The 18,904-nt window shown below is 49.8% G+C and overlaps 1 long non-coding RNA gene across 1 annotated transcript in view; it reads left to right on the top strand.

Moving 5' to 3' along the window:
- The first annotated feature begins 4,387 nt into the window (after nt 1–4,387).
- Nucleotides 4,388–18,904, top strand: part of LOC132646767 (uncharacterized) — a 127,987-nt gene continuing 113,470 nt past the window's right edge. Inside the window, exon 1 of the long non-coding RNA XR_009585011.1 lies at nt 4,388–4,483. This is a non-coding gene — a long non-coding RNA (uncharacterized LOC132646767). The remainder of the gene's footprint in view (nt 4,484–18,904) is intronic.

The raw sequence follows: 18,904 nt of genomic DNA, 5'->3' as shown, positions 1-18,904 counted from the left end.
CTTCCTTCCCAAGGTTGCCCATTCACTGGCGTTGCTGAGGAGGTCCCAGCTAAACCTCAGGACAATGCCACTGGACTGTGAAGTCATGGCAGGAATCCAGTGCTCAGGAGAGGCTGTCTAGAGGAAGCCAGTGTAGCGCTTAGTGATGTGGCTTGTTACCTGGGCCCCCAACAAGGCAAGCTCTAAGACTATAGGTGCTTTACATTTTACAAGCTCAAGGCGTAGGAGATGGTTTATCCCAGTGGAGTGGCCTATAAGGTTTCATCAGTGGAAGAATCAGTAGCATTAGTTCCTTATGGCTGCAGGTCATGGCACCCCAACCACAGCAGCTGGGCTAGTACATTAATCATCGAATGGTCTTGATAGGGAAAAAATGCAGGTGCGGTGCAGCGGACGAGGGGCCTTCCACAGGCCGTTTCCAGGCTCCTGGTAGTGGCTCCTGGCAGCATCTAGTTCCTTAGTGTCGGGTGGAGGGGCTCGGCTCCTGGCAGCTCAGCTGCAGCCTGCTCGCTGGCTTCCTGGAGCAGCTGGCCGCGTGGTGGTTGCTTGGCCAGGGTCAGTGGGTAGGGGGCACCTTCTCCTGCTAGAGCAGGATCCATGACTGACACCCATTCACTCTGGAAGCCTCGCAGGGGGACGCATGTATATCCTTTAGTCCCCCAAAGAAAAAGCAGCTTATCAGGGCCTGGCTCTACTGCGCTGTCACACAGACAGACCAGTCCAACCCTATCAGCAAGCTAAAGGGGGAGGCGCTTGGGAAATTATTGAACATTTGAGGATTATTGAACGATTAAAAAAAATCCTTGAATATTTACAACAATTTATGGTATTCTAAGATAGAGGAACATTCTAGAGACAGTTAGAAAAATGTGGTGTTAATTAGAAAAATATTCAGAGGCTCCATTACCTTCAAATGCCATCTACAGTTTTCACAGAGGAGGCCCTAGAAAATAGTTCTTAGGCCATTCGGGGTAAGAGCAGTGATTAATTCCAAGCTGTTAATGGCATTTTATTATGCATATATTCCAGCCACCCAGCCATGGAGGAAGTGCTGCTCCGCCTCCTCCTCCATTCACTCTGGACACTTGATTTGCATAGAAATGTGAGGCTGTCCCTGGGGACTGGACTGTAAGTTCTGCTGGGGGAGGGGATGGGAGGGTAGCTAAAGGGAGGTCCAGGCCTCATTAGTGACAGGTATTACTGCAATGTCATTGTGCTTAGAAAAACAATGGGATTGCCTTAATTTAGCAATTCAACTGCTCCTTCAGGTGAGGTAAGCTGCTCCCAGATCATTCCGAGGTACCCCGGGCTGGAAGCCTTCTGCTGCCTCCTTGAGATAGAGGCCTTGCGGAAAGAAAGGCTGACCAAAGGAAGCCTGTTGGGACTCGATGGGGCTTGATCCTCCCTGAAGTCTATGCTGACTTCAAGGGAGGACTTCGGTGGGCTCAGATCTCCGAAGCCTCGGTCTAGGGATGCCAGGCTTGTAGAAGATTCAGCTCCCAGGTGTCTAAGCAGCCGGTGAGGAGGGACATCAGCTGCGCTTCGGAATGCCTCTCAGAAGGTGGGTCCCGACACTGATGGGACACACTTGGGAGAAGGAGGGGCATTACCAGCAGGCCAGTGACCTGTGTGGGGGAGGGGGTTTCCAAGAGCACAGGATGAGCTTAAATCTCCCTGGGGTCTCTTTTTTGCAAAGGAGGTGAGCTGGAGAGACTGGCAGTGGGTTGGGTTCTACTCTGCTGCACCCAGAAGACCCCCACATTTGCCGGAGAGAGCTGGTCTTTCCTAATGGGAGGAGGGGAGTTGAACTGCCCAAGAAAGGGAGGAAGTAGCTTTGAGGTCTGAGACCAGCTTCTGCCTCTTTGACCAAGTTCTTGAGCTCAGTTCTGTGAAGCAAACAGGTTTGTGCCTGAGTGGGGGAGGACACTCACAGCCTGGGATCCAGCAGAGGCCACAGGAAGCTGCAGGCTTTGTTAGCCTGGACTGTTCTGCTAACTCACTGTTGACCTCTTTGACCCCTGCCTCCTGCCTTGTGCTTTGCGAAACCATTCCTGACCCTTCCCATAGCTACCATCAGAAAGCCATGACGCCAACTCCCTTCCCCTTCTTTAGTGATGGAGCAGTAGCTCCCACCTGCCAGGCGCTCCTAGGTTCTAGAACGCTCGAGTTCCAATGGTCTTGGAACGGTCTCTGTGTGGTGCTGGGGGAAACTGGCCTCATCACTCCGAGGTTTCCGTTTACCACCTTTGACGGTGACGTGTGACTCCCACCTCTGCTTCCCTGCCCGGGTATTCCCTCCCTTGTCGTCTAAAACTCCTTGTTTACAGCTACTTCCACGCATGTACTCGGGAGTCCTGAGAGATTGCAGGAGACCCGAGTTCCTGTTCATCTGATTGAAGTCCCGTGGGCTTCTGATGGTACCAATGAACTGTCTCTCAAATTTACATGGAGCTGCAAATATCTAGAACATATCTAAAGCTGTGCCACCTGAGCTCAAGATTTAAAGTTGTGCTGTAAAGGCTGTGGAGCTTGTCTACAGTGCACACAGGATGTGTGGAGCAGAGGAGCCAGAAGTAGACCATGTGCCAATCACTGGCTGAATTCCAACGAAGAGGATGGACAAGGCGTCTTTTCATCAAACGAATGAGAATAACTGAAATTCACGTGCCAAAAGAAACTGTGCTCCACGTCAGAGAAACATAAGTGGGTGTGGGTGGGCTGGACGGTGCCTCGGTCGGCGAAGGGGTAAAGTGTGGTGTGTTCCTATGCCGGAGTGCCGCTCGGCAATCAAAGGAGCACCGGGGCAATTGCAGTAACAAAAAGCACTGAGACACCGCAGGCACACACAGCAAGGTGAGTGAATCCCAAGACAGTGGGGCGAGGGAGCAGGCACAGGACTCTACGTGCAGAGTTCTGACCCCACTTCAGTAAGTTAAAAAAAAATGGCACTACCAAGAAAAAAAAAAGGGGACTACCGAGAGTCAGGGGTGTGGCTAGAGAACCCAGCGATCGTCTCCTTCCGCCCAGTAAGGTGGCCGCCTGCAGTGAGCGCTGCCCACTGAACAGCGCGCTGACCGTGGCGAGGTTCCTTTGTGAAACTCCATGTCGGTTGCACTGATTAAGGAGAAGAAACATGGAAAACACTCATTTTCACAGAATGGACAGTGCTGCCCATGTAGTCAGAATGCCCGCACTGTTAAAAGGTGAACCCTGGCCCCGAATCCACGTGGGGTGATGGAGGACGGTGGACAAGGCCGCTTGCTGCGTGCCCCTGGGCCTCCTGCAGGGCTGGTGTGGCCCGAGGCTGTAGCCGGGGGCGGTCCCTGGTGGTTTTGACCAGCACCTTTACAGTAAGCTGGAGGGAAGTGCGGAGCCCTCAAGTGTGACAGGCTCTTGGCCTGCACACCCACCCCGAGTGGGTCACTTTCATCAGAACAGGAAAACGAAACAGGCTCCCCCGAGTGATTTATGGGAGGGCTTGTGTTTTGGGGATGTGATACCACAGTTGGCGCTCTGGGGCCAGGACATCTGTTTCCAGGGAGGTGAGTGCTTCCCACAGGGGCTCTCTCACCGTCTCTGAGGGGATTCATTTGGTCTTGGTTGCTGGCTAGCACACAGGGTCTTCCAGGGACTGGAGGCCTCCCCAGCGCTGGAGGGAGGCCGGACACGCGGTGAGCCGTGAACGGCAGAGCCCACTTGTCAGCCAGCACAGGCTCCCACTTAACATTTTTGCCATTTACTGGCTTAAGCTTCAGTTAGTCACGTGAGCTGTGGATTTGGACTCTTTTCTGGATGCCTTTACTGCGTCTGTATTGTAACCCACACCCATCTCACCCTCAGCCTTCCTCAGGAGTCCTGAAGCCACAGGGGCAGATGCCTACAGGGCCCCGAATGGGGATTTTGGCAAGCCCCTGGTCAGCAACTCACTCTGTAGGTGGCAAAACTGAAGTGGCTTCATACAGGAAGGGACTTGCCAGTGTCATATGGTCTTATGTACCCAGCCTGAGGTCACCCAATCCACTCTTCTTTTACAAGTGATGGACATGGCCTGGAATAGAGCAAGCTGGGTGTGCTTGCTGGGGCAGGCATAGAGGCAAGGCTACCTCTTGGTTCTTGCACTGCCTGCCTGGGTGAGGGAAATCCAGGCCTCATTAAGAATGTGACCAGAGGAGACTGAAGACAAGCCATACCTCATTTACTACTTATTTTTGCCCTCTTCCTCTGACTTTTAGAAGAAAATAGAGGTCCTCGGGTTTTCCGTAGAGGCTTTTGTCTAGTTTAAACCCTGGGAACCTTGTTTGGTCAGAAGGATTTTGGAGATTCATGCACCCTATGCTGCTGGGTTTCAATGCTTCTCACTATGCCCCTCCACCCCCAGGCCTTGTCCACGGGCTGTTCTGGTCTGGGTGAGGCAGCCAGCTCCACTCCACAGCCTCCTGCAACCAATGAACCTCATGAGCATCTGTATGATGCAAGACTGTGAGTACGTGAGGGCCTCTCCCACCTTGGGTGCCATCAAAGATTCACTGTATAAGTAAAATTAAAATGTATTAACTTGCCTTCCAGATGCCCCCCTGATAGCAAGTTTAATTACTCTGGACATAATTAAATGAGTTTAAGAGATTAGAAATATAAAGGGCTAGGTAAAGCGCATAAATTTATGGGGAATTTTTAATTCTGGAATCTTGTCACTTGCTAGCTAGGTAGACTGCTGGGACTGGAAGGGTTGGAGGATTTACTAGGGCAGAGGTACAAAGAGGAAGGTTTAGAGGAATGAGCCAGTTTGGGTGTGTATTTCTTGGTCCATCTGGTAACAGGCCGCCCTCTGCTTGGGCAAGTCTCTTGCAGGGTGAATGGCAGCTTTGGCTGCGCACACTAGGGAGTTCCTTAAATCCAGGCAAATTTGAGGCTGAAATGACCTGGAGGTATGGCTGGCTCAAGGACCAGAGCCCCAAGGCAGCTGCTTCTCGGGGGTCAGTCCAGTTGCTGAGGACAGTGAGCATAGGTGCGTTTCGTTGACAGTATCAGGGAAAGCCAGTTGCAAGACGGAGTCAATGGCAAACTCTTTGGAAGTCCCAGAACAGAGGTGGAGAAAGGGTGGGCTCACAGCATAGCTTCCTGCTCATTCCCCGCCCAGACTCCTGGGTCTGCAGCGGCTTCCAGGAGGAGGCACAGGACCCTTCATCCAGCCAGCTCGCCCCGTGCTGTACATCTTCTCTACCACACCAATGTGTGGGTCATACACGCTGCTAACACACACACGTCCATCCAAACTCACAGCACGTGCAAACACATCCCTACATAGGGCTACATACTTTCACACATATGCTTTCAGTCCCTCACATGCATATCCTTCCCTTGCAGAAGTACACAAGTGGGGCTCGCTCACTCCTCACTCGCTCACTCACTCACTCCTCACTCACTCACTCACTCCTCACTCACTCACTCCTCACTCACTCACTCACTCACTCACTCACTCACTCCTCACTCAAACACAGGTACACACAGATGCACAGGGAGATGGTCAGCACAGAAAGGTGAGCATCATTGGGAAGGACCCTCTTCTGGGTTAACTGCCCCTCAGGTCTCGTCCAGAACTCACCTCTCAGCAGGAGGGGGCGTCTTGTCTCAGTGAGAAAGGCTGTTGTGGTCTGTTGGATTTTCCAGCGGCGTGGGGCAGGCAGAAGGGCCTCCTTCCTAGTGGTTTAGAGTCATGCTCTCAGAAGATTGCAAATAGATTTCCACACCCTCTCTCCGGCGCTTGGTCTTGTGTTAAAAAGGCTAGCTCTAGATAAGACTCCGTATTTTTAAAGTGAAAACAAAGCAAAACAAAAGTATCCTAACACCTAATGAAGGAGAAAAAGGGAAGGGAGAGGCAAGCAGTGGGAAGTCTCTCGAGCTTGCTGCTTGGGCCGGGTGGGGGCTGGGACCGCCAAGTGCTGTAATGGTGTTTGGAAATCGAGTCTGTGTTATGTCTAGCGGTCCTAGTATTTTGTGTTACTCTGACCCCAGCATTGTATCACTTCAATGCAGCCGGAGTGTGCGAATGCTCAGTTCAGGCTGGGAGGAAGGTATTTGTATTCAAGCCAGATCTACATTTCAGATTTGAAATGGGGGTGGGGGGCAAAGGACAGATGGGGGTGGGGCTGGAAAGGGCAAAGGTCAGTGTTCACAGGTCTGAGACCATGTTTAATATCACATGACACCTTTGTCAAACAGTGTGTCACCCCTCCCCCAGACATGCAGGCTGTCTGGGTTTCTATGCCTAAGGGACCTTCCTTTGCAGTCTCCTTCCCACCCAAACGAACAGACTTGCTTTTTATAAACCATAAGAAATGAAGGAAATTTGACCTGCTCCATATTTTTTCTAACGTGGTGGCATGAGAAGCCTCACGGGTCATGCTTTTCTCCCCCAAGGCCGGCCAGTCTGCCTCCCTTCCGTGGGTGCAGGGGCTGTCTGGGGCTCTGGAATTGACAGGAGGGCTGGCCAGGGAGGGGGGGGGGGATGGTGTCAGATTTCAGCTGTGCCCTTGAAGGTGAGCTCCTGGTCTGCAGCGCAGTGTCCAGTCATCACCAGAAATCTCAGGGGAGAGGAATAAAACTCCAAGGTCAGATGCATTCAGAATGGCTTTGGGCATGGCATTAGGGTTGCTGGGTTTTAGGTTTTCCTCTGTGCCCTGGCAGGGGGGGGGGGGCACCGACACACGGACAGCTGACTTTCGGTGGACCAGACTGCATCTCTGCTTTGGTTACCAGAGCCTGATAATCCATTTGCACATCCGTTCCACTCCCCGCAGTCCTGCAAAGGCCCCACTGCTCCCGAGGAGACCTTTACCTACTTAGGTGCTGGAACATAGCCCAAGGACATATCAAAAGTGGGCCGGATGCAAGCCTGTGGCTGTTTTCCTTCACCTGTCCAGTTGCAGAGGGGGCAGGGAAGCCAGGCACTCCCCGGCAGCAGCGCTTCCATGGTTTGTTTAGAAGCTGAGAGAGTGTTTGAGATTTGCCATAGGGACACTTCTATGAAAGGGCCCGGTCATCAAAGGCAGGGGACTTGGTGCAGATGTCGAGGCCTACGGGACCCTCGGCTGCTTTGGGGCTTTGTCTGAGCATTTTTGAGGTCTTGAAAACAGGGCAGGGCTGACCTAGCTGTGAGGTTGTGTAGTTGCTGTGAGGTTGTGTAGTGAGCTGTCTGATGCACTGTTCCTAGCCTGGTAGAGGCTTCCAGGGACTTCTCACTTGGTCAGCACTCGTTGGTGGGGTTTAGATCTAGCCCTTTGGTAAAGTGGGAGAGGCAGTTTGTATGTATCTCTTGGGGAGCTGTGTGTCTGTGTGTGTGCGGTACAGGTAGGAACTGAGGAAGTACATTCGGCAGAGAAAGAGAGCCTCTCAGAAGTAATCTTGAGTTCCTCTATCCGCTAACATTTCTCATGAAGTCAAACGCTTTCTGGTTTTAGGGAGCTGCAAAAATCCTCAACTCCTGGGTGCCCTGTGGTGAGAATGCTCTTTCCAGAAAGCACCCAGAATCCCTAGCATGGGCATGAGTGCTCATTGCCCCATTTAGACCAGCTGTTGCTTTGAACAATGTCTTTAAATAGATCAAGGTCAATTATAGCGGCTTAATGACCTGCTTGGATAAGAAAACAAGAGTTTAGGAGTGAGCTGGAAGACTGGTCAGAGGTGCTGCAGAGGAGAGCAGCAGCCTGGGGCTGAGGACTTGGCCTGGCAGCCTAGCTCTGGTCAGCTGCCCCGAGCTACCATGTGCACACGAGGCTCTTTCAAACAAGTGTAATCTTTGCAACACGTGGAGAAATCTAAACTCCATACAGTAAGCCGCCCATCGTCCCTGTCGGCATGAAGGTCCTAAAATATGTCGCTCCTAAAACAACAGAGTCCCTATCAGGGCAACTGTCTGCTCACTCCTGATTTGAAGACTTCTGTGCCTAGCTAGGAAAACTGAGTGTAGAGAGATGTGACGTGGCTGAGGTATGGGACTGAGTTTCAGTTCTGGTGAAATTGTGTTGGATGGGGAGGTCTCCTCACCCACCGTTGGTGTGTCCGTTCTGACGTCTGTGAGGCAGAGTAACAGCACTCACCTGTCTTAACGCTTACTCTGGCGCCCACTGAAAAATGAATGAGACGAGAAACAGTATGTGCTGCACCTTGGCTGTGTCCTTAACCTTCGGGTCCTTCTAGAGGGTAAGCCATCCTTTACATGGCTGGCTAGCTTGGGGTCAGAACTCAGTGTCTTCCCCAGGTGGTACCAGGCACAGCCAGAAGCCTAAAGAAGGTTGGCTGCTCAGCTCAGGGTAATCTGGGGGCGCACTGTAAGACGGCAGAGTCCTTTGAGACTCCAGGATGGAATGTGGTCGGATCTTCAGAGGCAGAGTGATGATCAGGAAAAGTCCCAAAGCTTAGGCTGAGCAGGTGACAGGGTCTGCCGCCAGGGCCAAACCCAGATCTTCCCACCCTTCCAAAGGATTCATTTTTTCCTGTAGGTATGTATTGTATGTTGAGCATATCCCCTCCTCCCCTCTGCTTTCTGTTTTCATCCCATCCATGAATCCCTTTGTTCCCTTAGGCAATTTTACTTGTATTTCACTTAATGTACATGATTTTGTAACTGTATAAAACATAGGGACTACGAATAAGAGACAAAGCACGCTTGTCTGTCCGGCTTACTTCACTCAATATGGGTGATCTTTGGTTGCTGCTGCTTCTTTTTTTTTTTCTTTTTGCAAACTACATCACTTCATTCCTTATGGATGAAAAGGATTCCAGTGTATATACGTAGCACATTTTCTTTATTCATCCCTCTGTTGTTGGACACCTAGGTTAGGTCCATAGCTTAGCTGTTGTGTGTGGTGCTGCCATAAACCTTGACATGCACATGTCTCTGTGAGGTGCTGCCTCGGGAGTCCTGGCAGCATCTTTACCTCCTTTTCCAAGCACACTTGGCTGGAACAGACATGGCATCCCCCTACCCAGTTTCTTTTCTTTAAAACAAATACCCATTCATTCTGCCTGTGTTTGTGTGCAGGAGAGCATAGTGAATGTGAGGAGATCAGGGGACAGTTTGTGGGAGTCAGTTCTCTTTTTCTGCAGTGGGTCTCAGGGACTGAACTCAGGTCATCAAGTTTGTCAGCTGACCTGACCTGACCTTACCTTACCTTACCTGCTGAGCCACAGGCCCCTCTGGGTGCTCTTGAGTGTGGCCATGCTGTCTAAAGCTTGTAGCTGCTTTCAACAGCACAGTCTAGTAGTTGTGACAGAGACAGGCCTTCAAAGCCAAGAGTATGCACTCTCCTGCCCTTCGCTGGAAAGGCTTGCCAGTCTCTGTTACAGCATCTAAATGTGCTTGCACATAAGTCTCCTAAGAATGCGTAGCTTCTCCGTTCTTTAAAAACTTATTTTACTTACAAATTTCTATTTATGTCTCTGGGGAAAGATAATACTGGTTCTGGGCTCAGTGGAGAAATAAATATCATATTGTTTGCTTCTTTGGGAATTTCCTTTCTGCAAGAGAAAGAAGGAAATTGACCATCTACTTATACTATTGCCTTTACCTTTATGACAACCCAGTGAATTAAATGCTTTCTACAGAGAAACTGACTTTCCGAGAGGTCAAGTAACTCAGTCAAGATTATACAGCCGGTGCGGCATGAAGTCAGAATTTTAATCTGAATCTCTCTAACTAAAATTTCAGGCTCCTCCACCAGATGTTGCTGCTCTATGCCTTTTGCCATTATCTCCGAAAGTACCTCAAAGACCAGATCTAGATCTTACAGCTCTGCAAGTATGAAGTAAAGGCCGGAGCCACCTCTCGGGAGTGTTTGATAGCGTCCACTCTTAATGTGGAGCCCGAGGCTTTTTGACCTGGGGAGTGAGGGTTTGAGATATCACCTGAGCACAAAGAGGGATATTTTGGATGGGAAAGATGGCTTAGTGAACCAAGATGTCCCACTGTTGGCTGGCTTGTTGTCAAGTTTTTTCTGGTGGCTCTGGTCTTCGAAGGCAGAAGGAAAGGGCTGGATTCTGGAGCCAGCTTGGACAGAAGAGGTATCATGCTAGGCTAGCTCAGGGTGTCACATTTTAGTGGGAATCATGGTCACATTAAAAATAATAAATAAATAAATAGACAAACAAACAAATAAATAATAAACGCAAAAAATAAAGGACTAACGCTCTGCATGGGCTACGGATCTGGCCAGTACATAGCTAGTCATTTAAAAGCCTGACACTCCTTCACTTACCAAAGGCTGGTTAATAAAAACCAATTAAATTGAAGACATGCACACTGGACCCCTCTGAATTCCAAGCAGTTTTAATAGACTTTGTCACGATGAAGACCCTGGACTGAGGCTGTCCAGCGAGCCATATGGGAGGGGACCACAGCGAGCTCCCTTCAGACTTCCTGAGCTGCCGGGGGCTGGGAGGAGTGGATGAGTCCAGAGCAGTGCGGAAGTGCTGAGGCTGCAGGTGGGAGGCTCTGCACAGACAGACCTTTGTGGGGTACCAAGGTCTGTCTGGTCGCTCCTTCACCTCTGTACATTCCGGGTGTCTCTGCAGTCACCAGAGAGAAATTTCACCAATAGGATTGCTAGTATAACAGAACTGGTAATTTGCTTTGTACGGGGGAGGGCAGGCATCCACGTGAGAGTCAGCTTTTTCTCCTCAGTCCAGCAGGGCTGAGGACCACCTCTTCAGCTACTGGTAGGAACTCTGGGCTGCCTATGGTGATGGGGCAGTGCTGTCCAGTGTTGCCAGAGTTAGGCTATGGTCTAGCTCAATCAGTGATCCTGTTGTTGGGGCACACTTTGCTCTCAGCTAGATCACTATGGAAACCAGGAATGTTAAACATGTGGAGAAGATAAAATACCTGTTTTCCCACCCAGAAAGCTGGGTGTGGATAGTGTCACTACCTGGTGACCTTTTGGCTATCTCTGGTGGCAGAGCTTGTGCTATAGAGGAAGACCTCCTCCCCAATTCCTGCGGAATGTTTATCCCAGACTCTACCCCCTAGTCCTTTATCGTTAGCTCCCAGTTAGTAGAACCCATCCTTAGGGGGGGGGGGTGTCACATGTATTTTTGTAGCCTGCTGACCTCTATGCTATCTCAGTCAGAGGCCACACTAGATTTTAGGCCTTTGAGCTAGAGAACCCATCTTCATGATTGAATGTATTTTGTAAAAGAGTTTCTGTGTAGTCATACCTTAAGCTTTATTGAACACCTAAAATTAGGATGATTGTTGCCTGGAGACCTGAAATGGGAATGGTTATTCCTGGAAACTTTCCCCCAAATTATGAACTGTGTTTTAACTGTGTCGACAATGAACTGCCTGGCATTAGAGTTCCTCAAGTCTGATGCAGGTTGATGAAGTCCATCTGAACCGAGTTTTCATTGTCATCTCCGTGGGTTACCTCTGGCTGGGTATCAGCAGGGTCCCTCCCTGCCTGGTACAGGTTCCATTAGGCTGGCTCTGTACAAATCTGGGTCAGGGAGAAGGCAACTGCTGGGGTGGTGTGCTCCTGAGAGAGGTGTGAGGGCCAGACCTCATGGAAGGGGCAGAGTGTAGGCAGAGCCAGGTAGGCGCAATGAGGGGACAGGGAAGGCATGTCTTAGCTGAGCAAGCTTTGTGGTAAGGCTCCAGTGGGCAGGCTGAAGCTTTGACCTCTGAGATCAGGAAATGTCATTTTCATTCCTCAAAGAAGAAAATCCTAACCCTCTCACGCATGCCAAGAAAAAAAAAATCTAACAGTTCATGGTCCTGTTTATTCTCAGACAGGGAGTGGACTGCTTTTTCAGAGGTGTCCGACTGTGAGGTCCAGCCAGACTGACATCTGTGGGAGTTCAGGGTTTCGATGTTTAGTCTGAGAGAGACCCCTAGGCCCCAGTGGGCTCAGCTTCTGATAGGTCTGACTTAGCGTTGGCCCCCCACCCCCTCTTGAGAAATGGAATCCTGTGGGCTTTCCATGAAGGAAGCTCAGCAGCCCCTGAAGTCTGCCCCACCCCCGCTTCTCCTCCCCCATCCTGCTTTAGGACGCCCATAGCCTTCTTAGGGGCTTCACCCAGCAGATCTAGCTGAGGCTGTGGGTCAGAATGTGCCTTCTGTTGTAGCATGCGGCCACCTATAGGCCCTGTGTCTCCTGCTGGGCCTCCATTCCTGAAGCAGTTCCTCCTAACCGCTGTACTGATACACAGAGCCCCGTGACTATAGCCCTGCTGTTTGCTTCTTGCACAGTACCAAAGCTTTCACTTTAGAAAAGTTCTTGGACTTGGCCTGAATGGAACTCAGCTGAGCCCTCTGGGGAATGTATCAACCGTCCTAGCGGACATGATGGCTTTGTGGGTCTCGGAAGAGGGCTTTGCTGCCCTCCAGGCTTGCTCTCTGTAGTTACAGGCTCAGAGTAACCATCAGGTTGGGAGTTGGGGCTCCCTGAGTTCACTGAGTTCCCTGCACCTGACAATGGGATTCAGGGGGCAAGGGAGTGAGTGAGGTGAAGGCACATCTCTGTGCTGCAGGTGTGTGGAGTCACGCTCCATTTTGAATGGGAAGTTGTGCAGGGAACAAGCCTGGCTCCTGAAAATGCACTTTTATTTATTTTTTGATCTATCTATCTGTCTGTCTGTCTGTCTGTCTGTCTGTCTGTCTATCCATCCATCCACCCACCTATCTCTCTATCTACCTATTTGAGACAGGGTCTGTCTACCTAGCCCTGGCAGTCCTGGAACTCACTATGTAGGCTAGGTTGTCCAGGAACTCATAGAGATCTAGCTGCCTCTGCTTCCCCAGTGATGTGCCCCACCACTCCTGGCTTGAAAATGCTTTTTTTTTTTTTAAACCACATTTTGTAACATTTTGTTCCTCAGAGTTGACAGGGGCTAAAGGGTGTGAAGACGTAGAAAGCAAAACCAACAAGTTTTACAAAGGATGCAAAAAATTTATGTTGATAATCATAATCTATAGAAAGCAATTAGCATAATGCAAGTTGTGAGAAAAGAGATGCATATTGAATCATGCATTGAAATACTGTCCAATGTATTTAGTGAGATGATTCCTTTAGTAGTGAGTTTTGGGACAGGCCTCCATCCTCCGGGGCTCTTTCTGGTAGCCTCTGCAGTGTAGCCATGGCCCTCTGGCCAATGGAGACTGAAGTAGAGTGATTCCATATCTTTTTATACCAAATATGTTTTGGGGGATGAGTGTAGTTACGCTCTTCCTCAGGCTGTGGTCTTAACCTGTTGATCTGCCTGTCTGCTCTTCATGGAACATTGCGGAGTCTACTGTGTATTTGGTGTGGTAGGTTGACATAGCTAAGGTGATTTCAAAGATATGGGATGTCGTTGTCCTGGGAACTCAGGCTTTCTTTTTTTATTTTTATTAATTACACTTTATTCACTTTGTATCCCCCCCCATAAACCCTACCCTCCTCCCCTCAAAATCCCACCCTCCCTCTCACTTCTCCACGCATGCCCCTCCCCAAGTCCACTGAAAGGGGAGGTCTTCCTCTCCTTCCTTCTGAACCTAGTCTATCAGATCTCATCAGGAGTGGCTGCATTGTCTTCCTCTGTGGCCTGGTAAGGCTGCTCCCCTCTCAGGGGATCAAAGAGCAGGCCAATCAGTTCGTGTCAGAGGCAGTCCCTGTTCCCATTACTATGGAACCCACTTGGACACTGAACTGTCATGGGCTACATCTGTGCAGGGGCTCTAGGTTATCTCCATGCATAGTACTTGGTTAGAGTATGAGTCTCTGGAAAGACCCCTGTGTTAATTTTCTGGTTCTGTTGCTCTCCTTGTGGAGTTCCTGTCCTCTCCAGATCTTACTGTTTCCCATTCCTTACATAAGATTCCATGCACACTGCCCAACAGTTGGCTATGAGTCTCAGCATCTGCTTTGATAGTCTGCAGGGCAAAGCCTTTCAGAGGCCCTCTGCGGCAGGTTCTTAGCTTGTTTCCTGTTTTCTTCTTCTGATGTCCTTCCTCTTTGCCTTTCAGGATGGAGATTGAGCATTATAGACAGAATCCTCCCTCTTGATTAGTTTCTTTAGGTGTACAGATTTTAGTAGGTTTATCCTAGATTATATGTCTATATGAGTGAGTATATACCGTGTGTGTCTTTCTGCATCTGGGATAGCTCACTCAGGATGATCTTTTCCAGTTCTCACCATTTACCTGCAAATTTCATGATTTCCTTGTTTTTTATTGCTGAGTAATATTCCATTGTGTAGATATACCACAATTTCTGTATCCATTGTTCAGTTGAGGGGCATCTGGGCTGTTTCTAGCTTCAAACTCAGGCTTTCTTAACTCAGTAGTATTGACTCAGTAGTATTTCGGGTAGGTCATGCTGGGTTTTTGTTGTTGTTTGCTTGCTTGCTTGTTTTTTCGGGTGTCTCTTTTGTGCATGGTAAGGTCCTAAGAAGAATTCTGGCTTCTCCCCTTAGATACTGGAAACACTGCCTTCAGTCAAGACAGGATGTGCCTCAGTCAAGGCATGGTGGTGGGGTCCAGGCCAGCCAAGGCTACACAGAGAAACGCTGTCTCAAAAAACAAAAACAAACAAACAAAATCTTCAGACATTGGCAAGTGTCCCTTAGGCTCTGGGTAAGAGCTGTCAGAGTTTGATTTTTGGGGTGGGGGGGGGTTGGTCTTTTTAAGACATGTTTTTTCTGTTTAGCCATGTCTGTTCTAAACTGGCTTTGTAGACCAGGCTGGCCTTGAACTCACAGAGATCTGCCTCCCTCTCCCTCCCTGAGCGCTGGGAATTCAGGCATCCACCGCTGCACCTGCCTGGCTAAAAACTGTCAGTTTAAATGGAGACAGATCTGACACAAAGTGTTGGAAAGAGCTTCAGTGTATTCTCAGAGAGCTGCAGGACTCAGGACACCCAGGCTGCGTCCTGAGGGGTGAGCTGCAGTTTGCGAGGGAAAGAGACACCTGAAGGCTTCTGCAGGAGTCGGACGGTGAGTGAGGATGGGAGCAGACGGCATCGAGCCAGGCCAGGACCATGTTGAAGCACATCCTATAGGCAACAATTCATTTGACTCAGTCTTTTTCTGACCGTGGAATCAAGGTCTTGACAGTCATCCTTGCTCGTTCTCTGCACTTTTATACCTTCCCTGCTTGCCTCTATCCCTTTCCCGCCCCCCTGGTTAGTGCCCCCTCCCCCCTTATTAGAAACCTGCCTCCCATGAGAAGCAGAGGGAATTGTCGGGCTGCGTTTGCTAGAGCTCCTTTCGAGGTCCACGGGCACCATGCTCCATCCGGTCCAGCTGCACCTAAAGAGCAGGTGCCCTCATGTGCTTCTCAAAATAAGACTGCTTGTACACATGTGTCCGTGCGTGCATGCGTGTGCGCGCACACAAGAGAGCGCGTGACTTTGACACTAGCTCATGGAATGGGATGCATTTACTCTTGGGGATAGAGGATGGACTGGCTGCTGGGAGTCATAAGAACATCTGCTTGTGGATACCCTGCACTTCTGGTGTGTGGGGAAACGGCCCAGGGGCTCTTACTTGGATCCTCTTGGCATGTTGCCAGCATGATGACGACTGACGACAGACAGAGGGAGGGAAACATGGCTTCCATGCCCAGTTCTCCAGGGCTTCTTTCTCCCCAAGCCATCCATCCTTGCTTTAAGACTGCCCAGCAAGGAGGGAGCAGGAGGGAGTGGGAGGGGTCGAGAGGGAACAAGGCGGGGGGGGGGGGGTGAAAACCGAAGGGGAGCTGGAGCACGTCTCTTTTCCTTTTCCTTTCTCCACCCTTAGCCATCATTAACAGAAAAATATTTTTAAAAGATCCCTTGATGGCATCCCCAAATGTGAAGTGTGACATTTTCTTAGCTGATGGCCTCCTTTGTGAGGGGATTTTGTGTCCTCCCAGCATGCCTGCTGGATCCCAGTTTGCTGCGGTTGCTAAGGTAAATACACTTTCCATTAAGCACCACAGCCCAAGAGTGGCCTAAAGCTCAAATAAATGACCAAGGAGCAAGTCAAACATTTCCCTGGGGTGATTTTAACCTATGCAATGGCTTTTTGGGAAAATTGCTTATCCCACCTCCCATGTTTTGGCCAGGGGGTGTCCCTTCCTCTCTTATTTCTTTTTAGCCAAGCACATCTTTTTTCATTTATTTGTGTATTGTAGGAAGGGCAGAGGCAGGGCCGATAAACCACAGAGAACCTCTCTCCAGAAAACCGGAGCAGAATGTGTACATTATCTTAACTTTGGGGCAACCTGGAGTATGTAACTGATTCTAACAGAGACTCCCCACTTCCCTTTCCTGTGAGAAATACCACAGCTCAATAGCCACTGGAGCCACAGTGTCCTTCTGGAAGGTTCCTTCAGGTAGGAAAAAGAGTCTAGGATCCTGGTGGCATCGGGTATGGCACGGTGGCAGCATGGCCTGGCTTTCACAGTTGTCCGGCTGCCGCTTGCTGAGGAAGTGGCTAGACGGCCTCTCTCATCGCTTCATCTTTGTCCTGGAGGAGTCAGAACAGGCTGAAGAAAGTATGCCTTGGCCAACTAAAAGAAGCCATGAGTGGATGGTGGTGATGTCTGCCGAACCCACAAGGAAGAGTAGGCCCTATCTGAAAGTCCACATTTGTGCTATTTCTGGTGATTGTCTGGTTTTGTATCTGTGTTTGTGTGTGTGTGTTATATGTGCACAACTGTCACTCATTTTGGGTGGTCTGTGAACCCCTTTTTCCTATGGCGACTTGCCTCCCAGCTCAGCCTTGGAGGCTGGCCCCAACCCCTCACTGACCTGAGTAGCTGCCACTCACCCTTTAGGTCCCTGCTCAAGCGTGTGTTCCTTGACTGGACTTCCTCCATTCCCAGGCTGAGCCCATTTCCTCCAAAGCACAAGCTCACCTCCAGGCATACAGTAGGTGCTCCGTGAATGACGCTGATGGGGGAGAGATGACTATCTGCACACTTGGGGCAATGCCTGACCTGCTTTTGGTCTTTTATTTTCCACCCTTCACATTGTCAGTCAGCAGGACAATGAAGCAGATTAAATACAACAATCCCAGTGCCACACTTCTAAGGGGCGGGGGAAGGGCAGGCCTTTCTCGTAGCATCTTTTATTGAGCCTTTAGGACCTGCTTTGACCTCCCCTTTGTGGGGTGGGAAACCCAAGCTCCTGACAGGTACATGTGGGGCATGGGCCTTGGATATCTTGGGTGTGACCCGGATGTCGGGGGGTGGCTGTCCAGGGCCTGGAAACAGCTGAAGGGCTGTGCTGCCTACCACCGAGGTCTGTGCTCCTTGCTCAACGGGCCTCTGCCAAACGGCTGCTGGCCGCGGCCCCAGCCTCCAGAGGAAGACTTGGACAGGAATACTGGAGAATGGTTCCCACACCTTTTGGTCTTTCTCCTCCTGGAAAAGTCAAACTTTACGGCCTTTTCATTGAATTTGGGAGGTGAAGGCCAGAAGGTTTCTGGGGCAGAAGCAGAGGTGGGGCCAACGGAGGAGAATTCCTGGTTTTGGTTCCCGACTCTTGGTTGGTCTGGTTTTGTACTTGTGTGTTTTAAGCTTTTCCACATGTGCCCCAAGGGCCCATCAGTGAGCATGTTTTATAAACTGGAAAAATGAATAAAAATAAGACCCAGAAGGGAAACACCAGGAGGAGTGTGCAGGGAAGTGTGAGTTCCCCTGTACCTCCCAACTAGGCCTGACCTGCATTTGTGGGGTCCCAGGGTCAGGCTTAACTGGCTTTATGGGTAAAATGTGGAATTTTTGCTCAGAGAAGGCTGATCAGTTTTTGTGCTCGAGCTGCCCTGCTCGGCATTAATTAACTCCAGGAAGGTAAAAGTGATTCTTTTTATTTGGCTATCTGGCTCCACAAACCCCTGGCTTCCTGTCCCCGAGGTGCTGGATTGATGGCACTGCAAATGTGTAAAGTCCTGCACAGGAAGCCCCCCGCCCCCATGGCCATTCAGAAACTCTTGACTCCTGCTGTCCCCAAAGGCAAGAAACCTGGAGGCCCAGGCCCCAACTCTGTTTACACCTTCAGAAATGGAAGCACAGGACCCCTCCAGTTTCTTCCCTAAGGCACTTGGGCTGAGCAAGAGGCTTGGGGTCCAGGCTGGGGCTACATGGAAAACAATCCTCTGAACTGCTCGAAAAGTCACCCACAATCAGAGGAGCAAATGTGAAAAGTGACAAATGTGAGAAGTTTCGAGAAGCTTTGCTACGACCCCAGAGGGTCGCGTCTTCCTCCTCACAGGTCCTCCATCCCATGACCCCAGCTTCGTCTTCCCAAGCCTTATTCTAGGAACTTTAGCACTAAAAATAGCTTTGGGAGTTCACAGCTGAGACACATACTTATTTGTACTTTTGTATTAACACATACTTTTGTACCAACCCGTATTCTTAAAAACACATCCCTCAGCACGGATGAAAATAAGTGTTCAACAATTGTGGTTTTACCTTTTAGCTCATTATAGAAATTTTGCTTTCATTAATTAATTTTATCAGTAAAACCAAATTTCTGGGGCGTGGGGTGGGAGTAGAGAAATACACTTTCTGTAACAGCTTGGTACTGTAATACTTTGTAACAGCTTTAGTATTCTAATATGGTTGCTATGTGACCCAAAACAAATTTTCTGTTCTTAGTTGCATTTTTTTAACTCCTAAGACAGGTAAGAAGATATGTAAGTCCCCACTGAAGGACGGTGGGCCCTTAGCTCTGAATCCCTGCCACTGAAGGGACACAAGCTCATCCTCATTATTAGTGCAAGTTATATAAAATGATGAGGTCCATTGTGACATCTCACAGGTGTGTATCATCTACTCATACTCCCACATTTGCGCCCTTTTGTCCTATTCTTCCCCCCAACCAAACCAGTTCTTTTTCTGAAATACAGAAAATATGATGTTTGCTGAAAGCAAACCAACAAGTGC

Source organism: Meriones unguiculatus, chromosome 12, assembly GCF_030254825.1.
Source record: "Meriones unguiculatus strain TT.TT164.6M chromosome 12, Bangor_MerUng_6.1, whole genome shotgun sequence".
Taxonomy (NCBI): Eukaryota; Metazoa; Chordata; class Mammalia; order Rodentia; family Muridae; genus Meriones; species Meriones unguiculatus.
The sequence above is the reverse complement of the archived record's forward strand: the minus strand, read 5'-3'. Positions and strand labels throughout refer to the sequence as shown.